This window comes from Colletotrichum gloeosporioides, assembly GCF_011800055.1.
Source record: "Colletotrichum gloeosporioides strain Lc1 chromosome Unknown consensus_67, whole genome shotgun sequence".
Classification (NCBI taxonomy): Eukaryota; Fungi; Ascomycota; class Sordariomycetes; order Glomerellales; family Glomerellaceae; genus Colletotrichum; species Colletotrichum gloeosporioides.
Window position 1 is genome coordinate 1 of NW_025544712.1, and position 13,348 is coordinate 13,348.

Sequence of the window (13,348 nt, forward strand, 5' to 3'; positions counted from 1 at the left end):
TAAAGCTTTTAAAGAATAGAGACCTAAACTCTTAAGAATAATTTATAAAATACTTATATATTCTAATTATAAAAATCTTTTATACTTTATAACCTTAAAAGTACTTAATAAATAATAAATTTAATAGTTAGAATTCCTCTTAGAATTTAACTTCTAAATAATCTATTAAAAAGGATTAAATAATAGTAGAGTAGATACTTTTAGCTAATAACTAAACTATAATATTTTAATACTTAAAAAAACTTAAGTAATTCTTAAATAATAGGATAATAAAGACCTAATACTAGTAGCTAAACTCCTAATAATAGCTAAATAATCTAATATTAACCTAACTAATAAACTAAATAATAAAGTAATTATAGAATTTTATATATACCTTATATATAATTACTAAAGAATTATAAAAACCTAAAAATAATTATAATAATAATATAGAAAAAAAGTTATAAGAGAATATATAGTAAAAGTAATTAAAGATTATAAGGTATACCTAAAAAGTAAACCTATTTAATATTAACTTTATAGTATATTATAACCTTTACTTATACTATAAACCGCTTAGTAATCTATATCCCTTAACTTTATTATTAAATTACTAAAGTCTTAAGAACCCCTTATAGGAGTATATTTTAATAGTATTCTTATTATTATAAATTAACTTATAAAGTATACCTACTTTATTCTATATAAAGAAATAAGTAATACTAAAGAATATATATATACCTTCCTTAAGTATATTATTACTAACTATAGGATACCTAAGGAAATTATATTAAACTGAGATAAGATCTTTACTTCTAAGTTCTAGAAGTTAATTATATTATAACTTAGTATTAAATAATTAATATCTACTATATTTTACCTATAGATTAATAGATAAATAGAATATATTAACTAAATCCTCAAAATATACCTCTATATTTATATTAATTATAACTAAGATAATTAGGTTATATTACTACTAATTACCTAGTTTACTTATAATAATATAATTAGAGAAAATACTAAAAAATCCCCCTTCTACTTTAACTATAGCTTTAAACTAACTACCTATAGAGAACCTTAAATAAGCTTAGCTATAGTTAAAGTTACTACCTTAATATAATAAATTAAGGATATCTAAGATAATACTTATAAAAAACTTAAATTTATCTAATAATAAATATTAAGATTTAGTAATAAATAAAGGATTAAAGGATTAACCTTAAAAGAGGGAGATAGCACTTACCTTATATAGCAAAATATTAAAATAAAATAACTAAGTAATAAACTTAACTATAAAAAACTTAGACCTTTTAAAATTTTATAAGTTATTTTACTAATTAACTATAAGCTTAAACTCCTAGAAACTATAAAATATTACCTAATATTTTATATTTCACTTCTTAAGCTAGTACTATAAGGATTATAAACAAATAACCTTATTATTATAGAAGATAATAAACTAAAGTATAAAATAGAAAAGCTATTTAACTACTAATATAAAGATAATAAATAGGAATACCTTATTAAATAGAAAAACTATAGATATAAAGATAATATATAGGAACTAAATAATAACCTACTTAAATATTAAAATAAGATTAATAAGTATATTAAAATACTTAATTATATTAATCTTAAGGATAGACTAAGCCTACCTATAACCTTAGAAGAATTTAAGGAATATAAAAAACGTACTAATAAAAAAGAGAAATAAATATAAGAAGAAATATAATAGAAATAAAGAGAAGCTAAAAAATAAGGGATATAACTCCTATTAGTATAAGTATAACTAAGAGGACACCTTAAACTAATATAATAAGAAAATATATCTATTCAACTAGAAATATTAGAATATAACTAAAGTTCCCCTAATAAGAAATTTAGAGTATTAGGATTCTAATTAAGAATAGAATTTAAGTGTTATAGTCAGCTATCTAACAGTAGGGTCTACTAATAGAAGCTAGGGATTAACACGTTATAATAGTATATTAAGGTTGTAGTCTGAGTTATAAGTTGTAGGCTGTAGTAGATTAGGTCTTTTAGAGACTAAGGTGATTAGTCTTAAGCTTAATAAGTGATTTATAGTAAAGGTAAGCTAAGAGTATCTATAAGGATAAATATTAAGTTAATTACTAAAGAGCTATAGAAGTTTAACCTTAAGTGAGGCTTAGGTTATACTATATATAAGTCCTAAATAGTATCTTTTATTTACTTTTAGGTAATTACCTAGATATATAAGTAATTATAATTAGTTAGTAATACTAACTAATTACTAAGTATTTCTTCTTATACTCTACTAATTATTTTCCTTATCTTATTATTATATAACTTATACTATAGTTCTTCTATTCTAAGTGAGTCCCTATTATCCCTATTAATTCTATAGTATAAATATCCTATTCTAGCTGCCTACTACTTAAATAGGTTAATTACTATTATCCCTATATAATAAGTTATAATATTAAGTCTTCTCTCTAAAGGTTTTATCTTTAAAACCTAATATAAATAGGTTATTAGTCTTAGGTTAGGGATCTATTAATTATACTTCCTATTATTACTTATAATATTAATACTATATTAGGTTGTATTTAGAAATTAAAATTAAGTACTACCTCTACTCTTTATTATTATAACTATACTTTATATATTACTGAGTTTAATCTAGTTATTAATATACTTTATTCTTATTATTATTCTTTAGGGAAGTATTATAAGCTTCTTCTTAGTAGTAAAGTTTATAGTAAGTATACTTATTTAGGGTAGTCCTATAATATAGTAGTAGATACTATTTATGCTTATAAGTCTTTATTTTTACTATATTTCCTATTTAGTACTAACTTATCCTAGTTAATTACTTATTAAATAAAGCTACTTATTTAGAGGATACTAAAATAACTAAAGAGGAGGTACTAAGAAAGAAAGTAGCTACTTTATATACTATATAGGCTAAGTTAGATAAATCTATAACGTAGTTAGATCACTTATATAAGTAGAAAAGGATAGTGTTTTAAAAAGGTTAGGAGGTTATAGAAGAGGAGCTAGTAATATCTTTTATATTAGAGGTTTAGTTTATAGGTAGTTTTAATATATTAGACTTAGATTTAATTCTTAATTAGAATCTTAGTACTCTAAATTTCTTATTAGAGGAGTTTTAGTTATATTTTAGTGTTCTTAGTTAAATAGATATATTTTCTTATTATATTAGTTTAAAGTATCCTCTTAGTTATACTTATACTAATAGGAGTTATATCTCTTATTTCTTAGCTTCTCTTTATTTCTATTATATTTCTTCTTATATTTATTTCTTTTTTTTATTAGTATATTTTTTATATTCTTTAAATTCTTCTGAGGTTATAAGTAGGCTTAATTTATCCTTAAGATCGATATAATTAAGTGTTCTAATATACTTATTAATCTTATCTTAATATTTAAGTAGGTTATTATTTAGTTCCTATATATTATCTTTATATCTATAATTTTTCTATTTAATAAGGTATTTCTATTTATTATCCCTATACTAATAGTTAAGTAGCTTTTCTACTTTATACTTTAGTTTGTTATCTTCTATAATAATAAGGTTATTTATTTATAATTCTTATAGTACTAGCTTAAGAAGTGAAATATAGAATACTAAGTGATATTTTATAGTTTCTAAGAGTTTAAGCTTATAATTAACTAGTAAGATAACTTATAAAATTTTAAAAGGTTTAAGTTTTTTATAGTTAAGTTTATTACTTAGTTATTNTTTTTTATAGTTAAGTTTATTACTTAGTCGTTTTATTTTAATATTTTACTATATAAAGTAAGTACTATCTCCCTCTTTTAAAGTTAATCCCTTAATCCTTTATTTATTACTAAATTTTAATATTTATTATTAGATAAATTTAAGTTCTTTATAAGTATTATCTTAAATATCCTTAATTTATTATATTAAGGTAGTAACTTTAACTATAGCTAAACCTACTTAGGGTTCTCTATAAGTAGTTAGTTTAAAACTATAGTTAAAGTAGAAAGGGGATTCCTTAATACTTTCTCTAATTATACTATTATAAGTAAACTAAGTAATTAGTAGTAATATAACCTAATTATCTTAGTTATAATTAATATAGGTATAGAGGTATATTTTAAAGATTTAGTTAATATATTCTATTTATCTATCAGTCTATAGGTAGAATATAGTAGATATTAATTATTTAATATTAAGTTATAATATAATTAACTTCTAAAACTTAGAAGTAAAGATCTTATCTTAGTCTAATATAATTTCCTTAGGTATTCTATAGTTAGTAATAATATACTTAAGGAAGGTATATATATATTCTTTAACATTATTTACTTCTTTATATAAGATAAAGTAGGTATATTTTATAAGTTAGTTTATAATAATAAAAATACTATTAAAATATACTCCTATAAAGGGTTCTTAAGACTTTAGTAATTTAATAATAAAGTTAAGGGATATAAATTACTAAGTAGTTTATAGTATAAGTAAAGGTTATAGTATATTATAAGGTTAATATTAAGTAGGTTTACTTTTTTAGTATACCTTATAATTTTTAATTACTTTTACTATATATTCTCTTATAACCTTTTCTCTATATTATTATTATAATTATTTCTAGGTTTTTATAATTCCTTAGTANAACTATATATAAAGTATATATAAAATTCTATAATTACTTTATTATTTAGTTTATTAATTAGGCTAATATTAGATCGTTTAGCTATTATTAGGAGTTTAGCTATTAGTATTAAGTCTCTATTATCCTATTATTTAAGAATTACTTAGGTTTCTTTAGGTATTAGGATATTATAGTTTAGTTATTAGCTAAAAGTGTCTACTCTACTATTATCTAATCCTTTTTAATAGATTATTTAGAAGTTAAATTTTAAGAGGAATTCTAATTATTAAATTTATTATTTATTAAGTATTTTTAAGGTTATAAAGTATAAAAGATTTTTATAATCTAAGTATATAAGTATTTTATAAATAGTTCCTAAAAATTTAGGTCTTTATTCTTTAAAAGCTTTAATAATTACTATAAGCTTTTTATTATATATCTAGTAGTTAAACTTAAGTCTATAGAGCTTATAAGAGAAGAAGGTATATAGGTATAAATATCCTTCTAAATCTTATTATAATAGTTATACTCTAATTATATAGTTAGATATATTAGGTTCTATTTTAAACTATTTTATTAGGTTTAAAATAATTAAGATAGGTTTATTAGTAATAAGGTCCTTAATCTTTTAAAATACTATCTATTATAGTTCTTTTTATATAAAAGGTATATCTTTATAGTTAAGGCTAATAAGAGCTATATTAATCTTACTATAGTTTTTAATAAATTTATAGTAGAAGTTAATAAAACTTAGGAATCTTTAGATTTCCTTAAGGTTATTAAGTATTAGCTATTCCTTAATAGTTTTAATTTTATTTCCTAATATATAAACCTTTCTAGAGGTAATAGTAAATCTAAAGTATTCTACTTTTTATATATAAAATTTACTTTTTTTAGGTTTAACTAAGAATTTAGTTTCCTAAAAAACTTATAAAATATAGTAAATATCTTCTTTATACTTCTTAAGTATAAGTAAGAAGATAAAAATATTATCTAAATAGATAACTATATAGATATTAATATATTTATATAGTATTATATTAATTATATTCTAGAATATTATAAGTATATTAGTAAGACTAAAAGGTATAATAAGGTATTTAAAATATCCTTTTTATATTTAGAAGGTAGTTTTCTATTCTTCACCTTATTTTATTTAGATTAAGTTATAAGCCCCTTTAAGATTAAAAACTATAAATTAATTAGCTTTATATAGGAGTTATCTTATCTTATCTATAAGGGGTAGTAAATAGTAATTTTTAATTATTATTTTATTAAGTATATAATAGTTAATATATAGTTATAGTTTTCTATTCTTTTTTAGTATAAATAAAATAGAGCTTCCTACTAGTAATATTAAAGGTCTAATATAACCTTTCTTAAGGTTTTCTTTAAAGTATTTATTTAGGGCTTCTATTTCTATTAGGTTAAGTCTATAGATCTTATTAAATTATAGTTCCTTCCCTTTCTTAAGGGGGATTTTATAATTAAAACTAATATATTTAGGTAGTTTAGTCTCTAATTTAGCTATAAAGAGTTTCTTATAAATTCTATATTCTTCTAGGATAGATAGAAGTAGATTATTCTTTTATTTAAGATCTATTATTATTAATAATTATAATATAGCTTATTTTACCTTAAAGTAATAAATATATTATCTTATAGTTTCTTACTATATTAGCTTATTTAAGGCTTATTTTTAATAGGGCTACTTAGAGATTAAGTTATTATAGTTCTAATAAAGTTAGCCTTTACTTTAATCTATCTATAAGTTACTTATTTATAGCTAAAGTAGTCTTAATATTATATTATATATTCCTAAGTTAGTAATATTAAATTAGATTCTTTCTTTTTAATTTAGGTAGCTTATTTTAAGGGGTATAGTTTTATTATAGATAGTACTTCCTTTATATTTAAATTTTTCTCTTTCTACTATATATAACTAATATAGTTATTCTTTTCCTCTCTATAGTACTTTTAGTTTATTAATAGCTTAGGGGGTAATAAAGTTTACTTTAGCTTTATTATTAATTAGTATAAATATTATCTATTAATTAATAATAACTTTAAGTTTTATATTACCTTAATATCTTTATAATATTTAATAGATAAACCTTTTCCTTATTACTTATTATAGTTCTATATTAATAGGTAAGTTTAGTTTTTTAACTACTCTAAGTATCTTAAGTAGGTAATTTACTTCCCTTCCTATTATACCTTTATAAGGCTGTTTTTATAATATCTAACCTAAGGAGGTTAGGGTCTATTCTTTGTGATTCTCTAGGTATATATTTTTTCTTTATAGTGAATTTAGTATTTATTATATTAATATTTATCCTATTTTATCTATTTATTATAGAGGTATTCTATAGGGAATTATTAGCTAGGGGTAAATATAGTAATATTACTATTAAACTTTCTAAGTTCCTATCTAATAAGGGTATATATAGTATAGATATTTTATAGGGGATTATTATTATATTACCTAAGTTAGAAATAGTAGTTATACTTATTTCTTATATAGATTTTATAATAGTTAAAGAAATATTATACCTAAAAGAGGTATTAATAGTTAGGGTTAGTAATTCTGAGGTATAAGTGATCTTTAATTTTAAGTTATAAGGTATAGTATATTCTTAGTCCTATATTAAGTATACTATAAAACTTAATAAATTATTTATTATTATATAGATTAATTTACTTATATATAATTTACTTAAGTATATTATCCCTCTTAGATTCCTCTTTAGAGCTAGTATTATCTATATTAAGGGTAAGCTTATAGGTAATCTCTACTTAAGTATATTAGTATATAATATTATGAGGTTTATCTAAGTTATAAGGAGAACCTTCTCTTTCTCTAAAAGTTTAATTATTTATAAGATTAAATAGTTATTATTCTTCTAGGGGGTTATATTAGTAATCTAGTTTATTATTAAATTCTTCCCTTATCTGTTCTTCTAGTATTATATAGGTAGTTTGGTTTAAGAGTTTATAGTTAGTCTAACCTTAGCTATTAGTTATTTTTAAGGTAGAACTAGGAATTAGTTAGAGTTACTATATTTAGAGCATTTTATTTAGTTATTCTCTAGTTTTCTTTTAGATCTTATTATTACTAGTATATATTATTATTAAGGTTCTTAGATATATATCTAAGGTAGTTATATTATATTTAGATTATCTAAGGTTACTATTTCTTAAGTAGTATCTTAATATTTCCTTATTTTTAAGATAAATCTAGTAGTTATTATTATAATATCTAGTCTAAAATTAGGATATATATAGGACTTTAGTAATAATGTTAACCTATTAGGGTTATTTAGCTACTAGTTTCTAGGGGAGCTTCTTAGGTTATTTATAGTCTTTAGTAATATATCTTTATTTATTATAGTTATAACACTTAAGGTTCTAAGGCTTTTTATTATTAAGTTTAGTTATTATACTAAGATCTATAGGTTTACTATACTATCTATAAGTAGTATTCTAGTAGGTGTTATTCTAGTTATTATAAGGTCTATTATTGTTCTATTAGGGGTTAAACTTCTAATAGGGCTACTATTAGTATTTATATCTAAAGTTTAGTCTTTATTATTTTTCGCCTTTTTCCTTATAGTATTTAAAAAGTTAATTATTAATTTTAATAGTAAAGTTAGTATATTAAAGAAAGTTTTTAGAGTAATTAATCTTAATAATCTTATCTTTAACTTTATCTTTAAGTCCTTAATAAAATATAAAGATTTTAGTTTCTTTAGTGAGGTTAAGTTAGATATTAAGTTACCTAAATATAGTAGTATATTCTTTAGTTAACTTTATCTATTATAGCTATATAAGGTCTCTCTTAGTTTATTATTTCTCATTAGGGTCTTAGAAGAGAGAGTAGAAAGTATCCTTAAATCCTTTAAAACTACTATAGATATTATAAGTTTTAGTAGAGTATTTATCTAAAGTCTTATACTTAAGGAATTCTTCTTAGATAGGTTTAAACTATTTAAGGGCTTATCTTTATAAATAAGTAGTAGTATAGATAACTTTCTTAGTTTAGCTAGTAAAGTCTCTATAATAGAAGTTCTAGTAATTTTTAACTTAGATTAGGAATAACTTAAGTTATTTAAAGGTATTATTATAGGTAATTAGGGTATTAAGTTTAAGTTTCTATTATCCTCTAATTAGGGTAGTAATAATATTAGCAGTAGCTTAGAAGGTATTAAGTTCTTCTTAGAGTTCTTAAATCCTTTTAAGGTTAGTATCTCCTCTAATATCCTTTTCTAGCTTTTTAAAAACTACTATAGCGTTCTAAAGTTATCTATTAAGGTTTTTAATAACTTACTTACTTTTATTTATAAATATCTATATTTCCTTAAATTTAGCTTCTTATTTCTAGATAATATATTAGAGTTTTTTATAACCTTCTTTAGTAAAGGAGCCTTCTCTATTAGAGTTATACTTAAGGTCTAGTATATTATAATCCTTAACACTAATAAGTTCTTATGCTAGACTCTAAGGCTAGTTACATAAAAAAGATAAAGATCCTAAGGTAGGAGATTTAGCTAAAGTGTGAGAAGATATATTTATTATTTTACTATTAGTAGATATTAATAGTTAACTTATTAAATAGGAGTAATTAAAATATTATAGTTAGCTATCTAATAGTAAGGTCTACTAATAGAAGTTAAGGATTAATATATTATAATAATATATTAAGGTTATAGTTTAAGTTATAAGTTATAAGCTATAGTAGATTAGGTTTTTTAGAGACTAAAGTAATTAGTTTTAGGCTTAATAAGTAATTTATAATAAAGGTAGGCTGAGAGTATCTATAAGGATAAATACTAAGTTAATTACTAAAGAGCTATAGAAGTCTAACCTTAAGTAAGGCTTAAGTTATATTATATATAAGTCCTAAATAGTATCCTTTATCTACTTTTAGGTGATTACCTAGATATATAAGTAATTATAATTAATTAGTAATACTAACTAATCACTAAGCGTTTCTTCCTATACTCTACTAATCGTTTTCCTTATCTTATTATTATATAACTTATACTATAGTTCTTCTATTCTAAGTAAGTCCCTATTATCCCTATTAATTCTGTAGTATAAATATCCTATTCTAGCTGCCTACTACCTAAGTAGGTTAGTCACTATTATCCCTATATAATAGGTTGTAATATTAAGTCTAATGCTCTAAAGCTACCTATAGACTAAACCTCTAATATAAAAGACTCTATAAAAGGAACTTTAGATACCTTACTTTCTTCTATAACTACTAATATCTCTTTATAACCTTTCTTAAAAACTATTCTCTTTACCTTATAAATATAATCTAACTTTATAAGCGCCTTATTCACTTTAGCTTATACCTTTTATAATACCTCTATCCTCTTATAAAATAATTCCTCAGTCTCCTCCTCCTTATTGTCTAGATAATAGAACTCTACTATTAACTGCTCTACTATAACTAGTTAGCTAAAAAAAAAAAAAAAAAAAAAAAAAAAAAAAAAAAAAAAAAAAAAAAAAAAAAAAAAAANATAAAAAAAAAAAAAAAAAAAAAAAAAAAAAAAAAAAAAGAAAAACTTAGAATAGATACTGCCTTATACTAGTAAATTATATTATTAAAAGCATTATAAGAATAATAAGTACTACTAATAGTAATATACTCCTTATAAACTAATAACTTAGGTAGTATTTTATAGTAAAGCCCCTTTAAATAACAGCAATAATAAGGTATAACTTTAAAACTATTCTTAATAATATTAAGAGAATAATAATAGTAATAAAGTATAGAAATCATAGGATTTTTAATAATATAACTTAATATAGTGTTAGTATTATAAATAAGATAGGAAGTATAATTAATAGATCTCTAACCTAAGACTAATAACCTACTTATATTAGGTCTTAAGGATAAGACCTTTAGAGAGAGGACCTAATATTATAACCTATTATATATAGATAACAGTTAACTAACCTACTTAGGTAATAGGTAGCTAGGATAAGATATTTATACTATAAGATTATAAGAATAATAAGGACTTACTTAGATAATAGAAGAACTATAGTATAAGTTATATAATAATAAGATAAAACTAAGTAGATAGTATAGATTACTAAGCACTTAATAAGGACTACTAAGTACTTACTAGTAATTACTAAATACTTATTAGTATCTAGTTAAAAATTAGTAAACTAGATAAAAGAGCTATTTAAGACTTATATATAGTATAACTTTAAACTTAGTTTATAGTTAGACTTCTATAGCTCTTTAGTAATTAACTTAATATTTATCCTTATAGATACTCTTAGCTTACCTTTACTATAAATCACTTATTAAGCTTAAGATTAATTACCTTAATCTCTAAAAGACCTAATCTACTATAGCCTATAACCTATAACTTAGACCACAACCTTAGTATACTATTATAACGTGTTAATCCCCAGCTTCTGTTAGTAGACCCTACTGTTGGATAGCTGACCGTAACACTATGCTACGCCCTCCTGTGGAAATGGTCAAACTGTGAACGTTCAATCCTATACACAACTCGTCACCAAGCCTGGCGACAACAATACAACCTGCAGGATCACGGTATGTCCCCATCTCGTCAACTTGCGTTTGGGCATATCTCACATTCATTCCGTAGTACCAATGTTGCACCAAGTAATACGCCTACCAAAGGCTACTTAGAAAGTTAGACATATGTCCTGTCACCGCATCAGTGCTTAAGGTCCATACGTCTCCACGGCGTCAATGATTTGGGAGATATCGGTTTTCGACGACGGCAAATCCACCAAAAACTGCCGAGCCAATTTCCCAGTTTCATTGCCCACCCAGTCTTCAATCTTCTTATACAAATACAATTTGTTCTTCCTCCATACCCCTAAAGTACTTTTCTCAGGGCCCATAGATACTCTAGCTTGCTATATCTGGTAGAGAAGTGCGATAGTGAAACGTAAATGCATACGAATCGGCTCATTCGTCTAGCTACTCAGTGAGAACAACTGCTCCTACGGTCCGTAAATGATTTGCGGCGGCAAACCATCCCCTCTCCCCTCCTCCAGGTCCATACACTACTAGCCATCAAAAAACACACTGTCACATGGCATTGTGACTTGCGTGTTGAAGCATGGATATCAATAGTTCCCTGCGCTTTTCAAAGGCATCAGTAAATGTCTTCAGATCTGTCAAGGATGTCCGGCCGCGGAAGATCGGGTCTAATCTACACAACTCTTCCGAGCAATACCGAGAACACCTCGGTAGGCAGTGCCTCATCCAAAATCTAAGACTATTGTGATTTTAATACGACATCTAATTCCATAACAGTTCTCTCCCGTCATAACGTAGGCTGACCAATCAATATGGGGGACGCGGCGACGCCATGAAAAAGTATCCTGTCATGGTAGAGTCATGGCTGATTGCATTGCCGGCACATGCTCAGATGTTGGCGACTTCAGTTTTCAATGATAGCCACGCTCTTATTTTTCAGGCTCACGCCCGACCTCAATTTCACAGCACAAGCGAGTCTTCTTGGCTCCTTTGCGGTCTGCTCCTTCCGCTTTCCCTTGCGAGTCATGGAAACATTGCCATTCGGTGGACATGTGCCTTGTCTGAGCCATCAAGCCCATAACTCGTATCCACGCGCCGGTGGGATACAACGGTAGACTATCGTCACTCATATTCGCTAGTCAAGTTCCGGTGGGATACTGGTGCGCTTTGTCCTGCCAGAAAATGAAACACTCCTTCATATTTGTTTCTGACAACTACAGTCACCATGGCCCAGTCGCTCCCCGTTTCAACGCTGCGAGGTTGTAGCCATAGAGAGTTTGTGATTCAGCCAAAGAAGTAGGAGGACACCCTCAGGCTTTGAGGTCAATATCGCTGAACTTTCAAGGCCGCACGTTGAGGCAACACAGACAGCGTCAGCCCACTTACCATTTATGTGGAGCCATCGTCATTCCTTCGTTGCTAGTCTGTCAGAAGAACGTGCTTCAGAGGTTATACAATCGAGATACCCATGGTCATCGGAGAGAGTCTAAGGTTGAATCTATCGAGAAGAATCCTGCCCAGTAACTCTCCTCCATCCGCGATTCGATATGCGTTCTCTCGAGTCCCAATGATAATGTTCTGTAGACACATCTACTCCCCACTGAGACACGAAGAAATGGAAGTTGCAGCCCTTTGTAATTCTACTGCCATGCGTTTTCCGCTTAGCGTCTCTTGTCTCAAGTGGACTGTTACTAGCAAGGTAATATGTTAGAGTTCAGGCCGTGTTTCTGAATTCTATCCTAGCCACGGCACGGGTTGTGGGGAGATCGGCCTTCCAGTCTCCACATGGTCTGATCTGAGGCAATCCGACCCCTTTCTCCCTTGGAACCATCGCCAGTGAAAGAAACCTCTTGTCAACACAAGCCTTTATCTTTGGAACAGGATTGCTACCTTAACGTCACTTGCTTCTTTCGCAGCCATATGAGCTGAGGTTCATGCGCATTTTCAAAGGCTAGTGGCGGTAACAGGAGACCATGATAGTCTAAGAAAGCCAAGGACAGGGACGCAGATTCATGAATCATGAGCCTTGGGGGCAATTAATATATCAAAAGGGGGTTGGCCTTGGGAGACGAGCTACCTCAATCTGATCTGGGTCGCAATGACCATGTGCTCCTCCGATCTCAAACCATAGCCTCTCTGCATGTCAGAACTCTATTGTCTCAACGTGGATCATACTATCAACCCGGGAGCTATGGCCGGA